This window comes from Salmo trutta, chromosome 2 (assembly GCF_901001165.1).
Source record: "Salmo trutta chromosome 2, fSalTru1.1, whole genome shotgun sequence".
NCBI lineage: Eukaryota > Metazoa > Chordata > Actinopteri > Salmoniformes > Salmonidae > Salmo > Salmo trutta.
The window spans coordinates 6,408,407-6,416,505 of NC_042958.1; positions in this window are offsets into that span (position 1 = coordinate 6,408,407).

An 8,099-nucleotide genomic window follows, 5' to 3' on the forward strand; every position below is an offset into this window, starting at 1 on the left:
TGTCCTTCAGCTCCTCATGGCCGTCTCCAGTATTGAGTCCTCAGTCTCCCCCCCCCAGGCAAAACCTCAGACCTTTCACCACCTGCCAGACAGTGTTATGATGTACGAGTACTTGTACATGCAGTTCTACCACGATACTATTCCTGAAACAATGTCTGCTTGCCTGGATCTCTGGACTCCTGTATGGGTGTGAACCAAATCCCCACATTTCCCCATTCCTGAGAAAGCAAACAGCACTCACGTACTGAGGAAGAGACACAGATGTTTTGGTTGTGTCTTATCCAGGCACAAAATCGAAATAGATCAATAATTTGTGGGTAGCAATAGCATTTGTTTCCCAGTAAATTGCCTTATTTGTTATTCAAGTGTTTGTTTCTTTTTCCGCGTATGAGAGGACTGAATGAGATGAGGTCTCATTCAGAGTACCAGGAGTTTCCAATGCTGAAGATGCTATTGAATATTTTATACAAAGATACCATAGGCCACCTGTGTCCCACTAGATCTGAGCTTGGTTGTTGTTCAAGTAGGCTACAGACTGTGGCTAGAATAAGAGCTGTACCTCACTGGCTGCGATCACACAGGCAGCACAATTTTGATTTACACAGGTTGTCCAATTCAGATATTTTTGTCCAATTATTGGTCTTTTTACCAGTCAGATCAGATCTTTTGCTAATACTTTGTTAAAAGATGAGAATTGGGCTGCATATATAAACTCTTTTTTTTAACTAGGCAAGTCAGTTAAGAACAAATTCTTATTTTCAATGACAGCCAATGACAGTGGGTTAACTGCCTTGCTCAGGGGCAGAACGACAGATTTGTACCTTGTCAGCTCGGGGATTCGAACTTGCAACCTTTCAGTTACTAGTCCAATGCTTCAACCACTAGGCTAAGCTCAATCTTGGGTGCAATGATCACGTTCCCGCACTGACTGACTGTGTGCAGGCTCGTTGATTTAACGTTACATTAGCCTACATGATACACTAGTAAAGTAATAAAATATATAGCTGTCGCCTATTTTAGCCACGACTTAACGTTCTTTGTGCAGCTTCAAATGTCGAACAAAATTGGAAATTGTTGCGCCTCCGTCTGTCATTTTCATCCTGCATGTTTTGCAAGTTGCAATCTGGTTTTTGTTGATACAGCGTCGTATTTATATCTGAAAATAATAATTTTGGGTATCATCTTTCCAAGGGCTCCATCTGAATTCACCCGCCGACGTTCCTCTGCACTGCCATGCACAACTTTTTCTCAGCTGGCACAATTTGATTGGCTGCTGTCCGATTCAAACTCTAATCTGTTAAATGAAGAGTTGATGCGCTGCACACTTTTTTTAATAGAATCATTTTAAATATTTGGGCTTGGGGAGGGTATCAAGTCAGGGCGAGTCATAAGGCTCAAGTCCAAGTCAAGTCACGAGTCATTGGTGTTAAAGTCAAAGTCGAGTTGCAAGTCATCATATTTGTGACTCGAGTCCTAGTCATGTTGCTCGAGTCCATACCTCTGATTTTCAGAAAATAAAGCTCAAGCACCAAAGAGACAAGATAGCATTTGTGTGTTACATAATAGTTTATTTACAAAAAAGTTAATTTACAAAAAAACACTGGAATTTGACATACCAGGTATCAAGCAGAAATGGGCTTGATAAAAAATAAAAACAATTTTGGTGCCCATCAGTATGGGCTCATGGAAGGTTCTAGAAAGGTTCTAGAAACACAACAAGTCAAGGAGAGTAGACGGTCTGTCCCTTCCACTTTTCTCTCTCCTATCAAGAAGCCGCTTGGTTTGATGAACCTCATTTTTGAGGTCCTCTAAATCTGACTCAAAGGTCTGAGCAAAGGCAAACAGAGGCTCCTCATTCAAGAATGTTGTACTCTGTGGGTTGAGAGACTGGACCCCTTGCATTATCTCACAATTCTAATTTCAAAAACGGCCTCTGCAGCTCAGCTGTGAGTCTGTCAAGCACCTGATAAAAGAGAGCTCTTTGGAAGCTCTCACCATCACTTGGTCACTATTTTTCTGTCCTACAGTGCTCATCATCAATGAGTCGTGAAATCTTAAGCTTGTTTTTCACACTGTTTGTTCACTTATTTTGCAGTGCTCTGCAATCTCTTCAACCTCTTTCCATAGTTCTCCAAAGTAACCCTCACTTCTGTAGTCCTGTAATGTGTCTGTAAGGGCACCTACTAGATCCACAGCCCTTGCCTCAGGGACTGATTTTACAGCATCGACAAGAACTAAATTCAAACAATGTGCATTACAGTGCACATAAAATGCAAATCTTGCACTGTTTTTAATCCGTGCAGACACACCAGAATGCTTTCCGCTCATGACGGATGCACCATAGCCTTGCCCCACAAGATTATTTCTGTAGTCCAGACCATGTTTTTCAAGGCAATCAATTATCATTTTTGTGAGACCTGCTACGTCTAAGCTTTCAGCTGGCTGAAAGTGTAAAAAGCTTTCGTGGATGCCCCCATTGTAATAAATCAAATCAAATCAAATCAAATGTATTTATATAGCCCTTCGTACATCAGCTGAAATCTCAAAGTGCTGTACAGAAACCCAGCCTAAAACCCCAAACAGCAAGCAATGCATGTGAAAGAAGCACGGTGGCTGGGAAAAACTCCCTAGGAAAAACTCCTGAGAAAGGCCAAAAACCTAGGAAGAAACCTAGAGAGGAACCAGGCTATGAGGGGTGGCCAGTCCTCTTCTGGCTGTGCCGGGTGGATATTATAACAGAACATGGTCAAGATGTTAAAATGTTCGTAAATGACCAGCATGGTCAAATAATAATAATCATAGTAATTGTCGAGGGTGCAACAAGCACGTCCGGTGAACAGGTCAGGGTTCCGTAGCCGCAGGCAGAACAGTTGAAACTGGAGCAGCAGCATGGCCAGGTGGACTGGGGACAGCAAGGAGTCATCATGCCAGGTAGTCCTGAGGCATGGTCCTAGGGCTCAGGTCCTCCGAGAGAAAGAAAGAAAGAGAGAAAGAGAGAATTAGAGAGAGCATATTTACATTCACACAGGACACCGGATAAGACAAGAGAATACTCCAGATGTAACAGACTGACCCTAGCCCCCCGACACATAAACTACTGCAGCATAAATACTGGAGGCTGAGACAGGAGGGATCAGAAGACACTGTGGCCCCATCCGATGATACCCCCGGACAGGGCCAAACAGGCAGGATATAACCCCACCCACTTTGCCAAAGCACAGCCCCCACACCACTAGAGGGATATCTACAACCACCAACTTACCGTCCGAAGACAAGGCCGAGTATAGCCCACAAAGATCTCCGCCACGGCACAACCCAAGGGGGGGGCGCCAACCCAGACAGGAAGACCACGTCAGTGGCTCAACCTACTCAAGTGACGCACCCCTCCCATGGACGGCATGGAAGAATACCAGTAAGTCAGTGACTCAGCCCCTGTAAAAGGGTTAGAGGCAGAGAATCCCAGTGGGAAGAGGGGAACCGACAAGGCAGAGACAGCAAGGGCGGTTCGTTGCTCCAGCCTTTCCGTTCACCTTCACACTCCTGGGCCAGACTATACTTAATCATAGGACCTACTGAAGAGATAAGTCTTCAGTAAAGACTTAAAGGTTGAGACTGAGTCTGCGTCTCTCACATGGGTAGGCAGACCATTCCATAAAAATGGAGCTCTATAGGAGAAAGCCCTACCTCCAGCCGTTTGCTTAGAAATTCTAGGGACAATTAGGAGGCCTGCGTCTTGTGACCGTAGCGTACGTGTAGGTATGTACGGCAGGACCAAATCGGAAAGATAGGTAGGAGCAAGCCCATGTAATGCTTTGTAGGTTAGCAGTAAAACCTTGAAATCAGCCCTTGCCTTAACAGGAAGCCAGTGTAGGGAGGCTAGCACTGGAGTAATATGATCAAATTTTTTGGTTCTAGTCAGGATTCTAGCAGCCGTATTTAGCACTAACTGAAGTTTGTTTAGTGCTTTATCTGGGTAGCCGGAAAGTAGAGCATTGCAGTAGTCGAGCCTAGAAGTAACAAATGCATGGATTAATTTTTCTGCGTCATTTTTGGACAGAAAGTTTCTGATTTTTGCAATGTTACGTAGATGGAAAAAAGCTGTCCTTGAAGCAGTCTTGATATGTTCTTCAAAAGAGAGATCAGGGTCCAGAGTAACGCCGAGGTCCTTCACAGTTTTATTTGAGACGACTGTACAACCATCCAGATTAATTGTCAGATTCAACAGAAGATCTCTTTGTTTCTTGGGACCTAGGACAAGCATCTCTGTTTTGTCCGAGTTTAAAAGTAGAAAATTTGCAGCCATCCACTTCCTTATGTCTGAAACACAGGCTTCTAGCGAGGGCAATTTTGGGGCTTCACCATGTTTCATTGAAATGTACAGCTGTGTGTCGTCCGCATAGCAGTGAAATTTAACATTATGTTTTCGAATGACATCCCCAAGAGGTAAAATATATAGTGAAAACAATAGTGGTCCTAGAACGGAACCTTGAGGAACACCGAAATTTACAATTGATTTGTCAGAGGACGAACCATTCACAGAGACAAACTGATATCTTTCCGACAGATAAGATCTAAACCAGGCCAGAACTTGTCCATGTAGACCAATTTGGGTTTCCAATCTCTCCAAAAGAATGTGGTGATCGATGGTATCAAAAGCGGCACTAAGATCTAGGAGCATGAGGACAGATGCAGAGCCTCGGTCTGACGTCATTAAAAGGTAATTTACCACCTTCACAAGTGCAGTCTCAGTGCTATGATGGGGTCTAAAACCAGACTGAAGCGTTTAGTATACATTGTTTGTCTTCAGGAAGGCAGTGAGTTGCTGCGCAACAACTTTTTCTAAAATTTTTGAGAGGAATGGAAGATTCGATATAGGCCGATAGTTTTTTATAATTTCTGGGTCAAGATTCGGCTTTTTCAAGAGAGGCTTTATTACTGCCACTTTTAGTGAGCTTGGTACACATCCGGTGGATAGAGAGCCGTTTATTATGTTCAACATAGGAGGGCCAAGCACAGGAAGCAGCTCTTTCAGTAGTTTAGTTGGAATAGGGTCCAGTATGCAGCTTGAGGGTTTGGAGGCCATGATTATTTTCATCATTATGTCAAGAGATATAGTACTAAAACACTTTAGTATCTCCCTTGATCCTAGGTCCTGGCAGAGTTGCGCAGACTCAGGACAATGGAGCCCTGGAGGAATACCCAGATTTAAAGAGGAGTCCGTAATTTGCTTTCTAATGATTATGATCTTTTCCTCAAAGAAGTTCATAAATGTATTACTGCTGAAGTGAAAGCCATCCTCCATTTGCGAATGCTGCTTTTTAGTTAGCTTTGCGACAGTGTCAAAAAGAAATTTCGGATTGTTCTTATTTTCCTCAATTAAGTTGGAAAAATAGGATGATCGTGCAGCAGTGAGGGCTCTTCGATACTGCACGGTACTGTCTTTCCAAGCTAGTCGGAAGACTTCCAGTTTAGTGTGGCGCCATTTCCGTTCCAATTTTCTGGAAGCTTGCTTCAGAGCTCGTGTATTTTCTGTATACCAGGGAGCTAGTTTCTTATGACAGATGTTTTTAATTTTTAGGGGTGCAACTGCATCTAGGGTATTGCGCAAGGTTAAATTGAGTTCCTCGGTTAGGTGGTTAACTGATTCTTGTCCTCTGACGTCCTTGGGTAGGCAGAGGGAGTCTGGAAGGGCATCAAGGAATCTTTGGGTTGTCTGAGAATTTATAGCACGACTTTTAATCTTCCTTGGTTGGGGTCTGAGCAGATTATTTGTTGCAATTGTAAACGCAATAAAATGGTGGTCCGATAATCCAGGATTATGAGGAAAAACATTAAGATCCACAACATTTATTCCATGGGACAAAACTAGGTCCAGAGTATGACTGTGGCAGTGGGTAGGTCCAGAGACATGTTGGACAAAACCCACTGAGTCGATGATGGCTCCGAAAGCCTTTTGGAGTGGGTCTGTGGACTTTTCCATGTGAATGTTAAAGTCACCAAAAATTAGAATATTATCTGCTATGACTACAAGATCCGATAGGAATTCAGGGAACTCAGTAAGGAACACTGCATATGGCCCAGGAGGCCTGTAAACAGTAGCTATAAAAAGTGATTGAGTAGGCTGCATAGATTTCATGACTAGAAGCTCAAAAGACGAAAACGTCATTGTTTTTTTTCATTGTAAATTGAAATTTGCTATCGTAAATGTTAGCAACACCTCCGCCTTTGCCGGATGCACGGGGGGTATGGTCACTAGTGTAACCAGGGGGTGAGGCCTCATTTAACACAGTAAATTCATCAGGCTTAAGCCATGTTTCAGTCAGGCCAATCACATCAAGATTATGATCAGTGATTAGTTCATTGACTATAACTGCCTTGGAAGTGAGGGATCTAACATTAAGTAACCCAATTTTGAGATGTGAAGTATCACAATCTCTTTCAATAATGGCAGGAATGGAGGAGGTCTTTATACTAGTAAGATTACTGAAGCGAACACCGCCATTTTTAATTTTGCCCAACCTAGATCGAGGCACAGACAGGGTCTGTGTCACAGACAGCGGAGTAAGGAGCAGCGCAAGGAGAGGAACCAGGAGAGGAGCTATCTGGAATCGTGGACTTGGGAACAAAACCTGGACGGAGAGGGACCATGGACTCAGGCTGGGGAGTATCGCCTCCCGCAGTGGGAGATCGAAGCGGCGAGAGCGGAGAGGCGATGGTATGAGGAGAGAGAGCACAAAAGGCACGAGAGGCAGCCCCAAGATTTTTTTTTGGGGGGGCACACGGGACAGTCGGCGGTGCCGAGGTCGGAACCAGAGCCAGTTGGGTTGACGTTGGAGGTGAGCGAAGGGTGCGAAGCAGAGACAGTGAAGGAGTTGATGGGGAGATTGGAGTGGAGAGAGATGAGAGAGCTGCTGGTTTGGTGCATAAGGCACGGCATTTGCCCTACGGAGCGTGTCAGTGAATTGATGTCACATGAGTCAGTTCTCCATACTCGTCCTGAGGTGCGTGCTGGCCGTCTGTTGAAGACTGTGCCTGCGCCCAGAAACAGGCCTCCTGCATGTCTTCCCAGCCCTGCACGTCCTGTGCCTGCGCCCAGAAACAGGCCTCCTGCATGTCTTCCCAGCCCTGCACGTCCTGTGCCTGCGCCCAGAAACAGGCCTCCTGCATGTCTTCCCAGCCCTGCACGTCCTGTGCCTGCGCCCAGAAACAGGCCTCCTGCATGTCTTCCCAACCCTGCACGTCCTGTGCCTACGCCCAGAACCAGGCCTCCTGCATGTCTTCCCATCCTGGTCAAGCCCATGCCTCCTCCTCGGACCAGTCCTCCAGTGGGTTTCCCCATCTTGGTTAAGCCTGTGCCTCCTCCTCAGACCAGGCCTCCAGTGGGTCTCCCCATCCTGGTCAGTCCTGTGCCTCCTCCTAGGACCAGGCCACCAGTGGGTCTCCACATCCTGGTTAAGCCTGTGCCTCCTCCTTGGACCAGGCCTCCAGTGGGTCTCCCCATCCTGGTCTGTCCTGTGCCTGCTCCACGGACCAGGCCTCCAGTGGGTCTCCCCATCCTGGTCCATCCCGTGCCACTCCCAGGACTAGGCCACCAGTGGGTCCCGCCGTGCCGGATCTGCCAGAGTGGCCCGCCGTGCCGGATCTGCCAAAGTGGCCCGCCGTGCCGGATCTGCCAGAGTGGCCCGCCGTGCCGGAGCTGCCAGAGTGGCCCGCCTGCCCGGAGCTGCCAGCGTGGCCCGCCTGCCCGGAGCTGCCAGAGTGGCCCGCCTGCCCGGAGCTGCCAGAGTGGCCCGCCTGCCCGGATCAGCCAGAGTGGCCCGTCTGCCCGGATCAGCCAGAGTGGCCCGTCTGCCCGGATCAGCCAGAGTGGCCCGTCTGCCCGGATCAGCCAGAGTGGCCCGCCTGCCCGGATCTGCCATCGCCGCCCGCCAGCCGGGCGCAACAAGGGTCACCCGCCAGCCGGGCGAAGTCAGGGTCGCCCACCAGACCTTCGGCACGGCCAGGTGCGCCACCTAAGAGGGCGACGCCAAGGGTGGGGCAGAGGCCACGTCCCGCACCTGAGCCGCTGCCGTAAGAAGGCCCACCCAGACCCTCCCCTT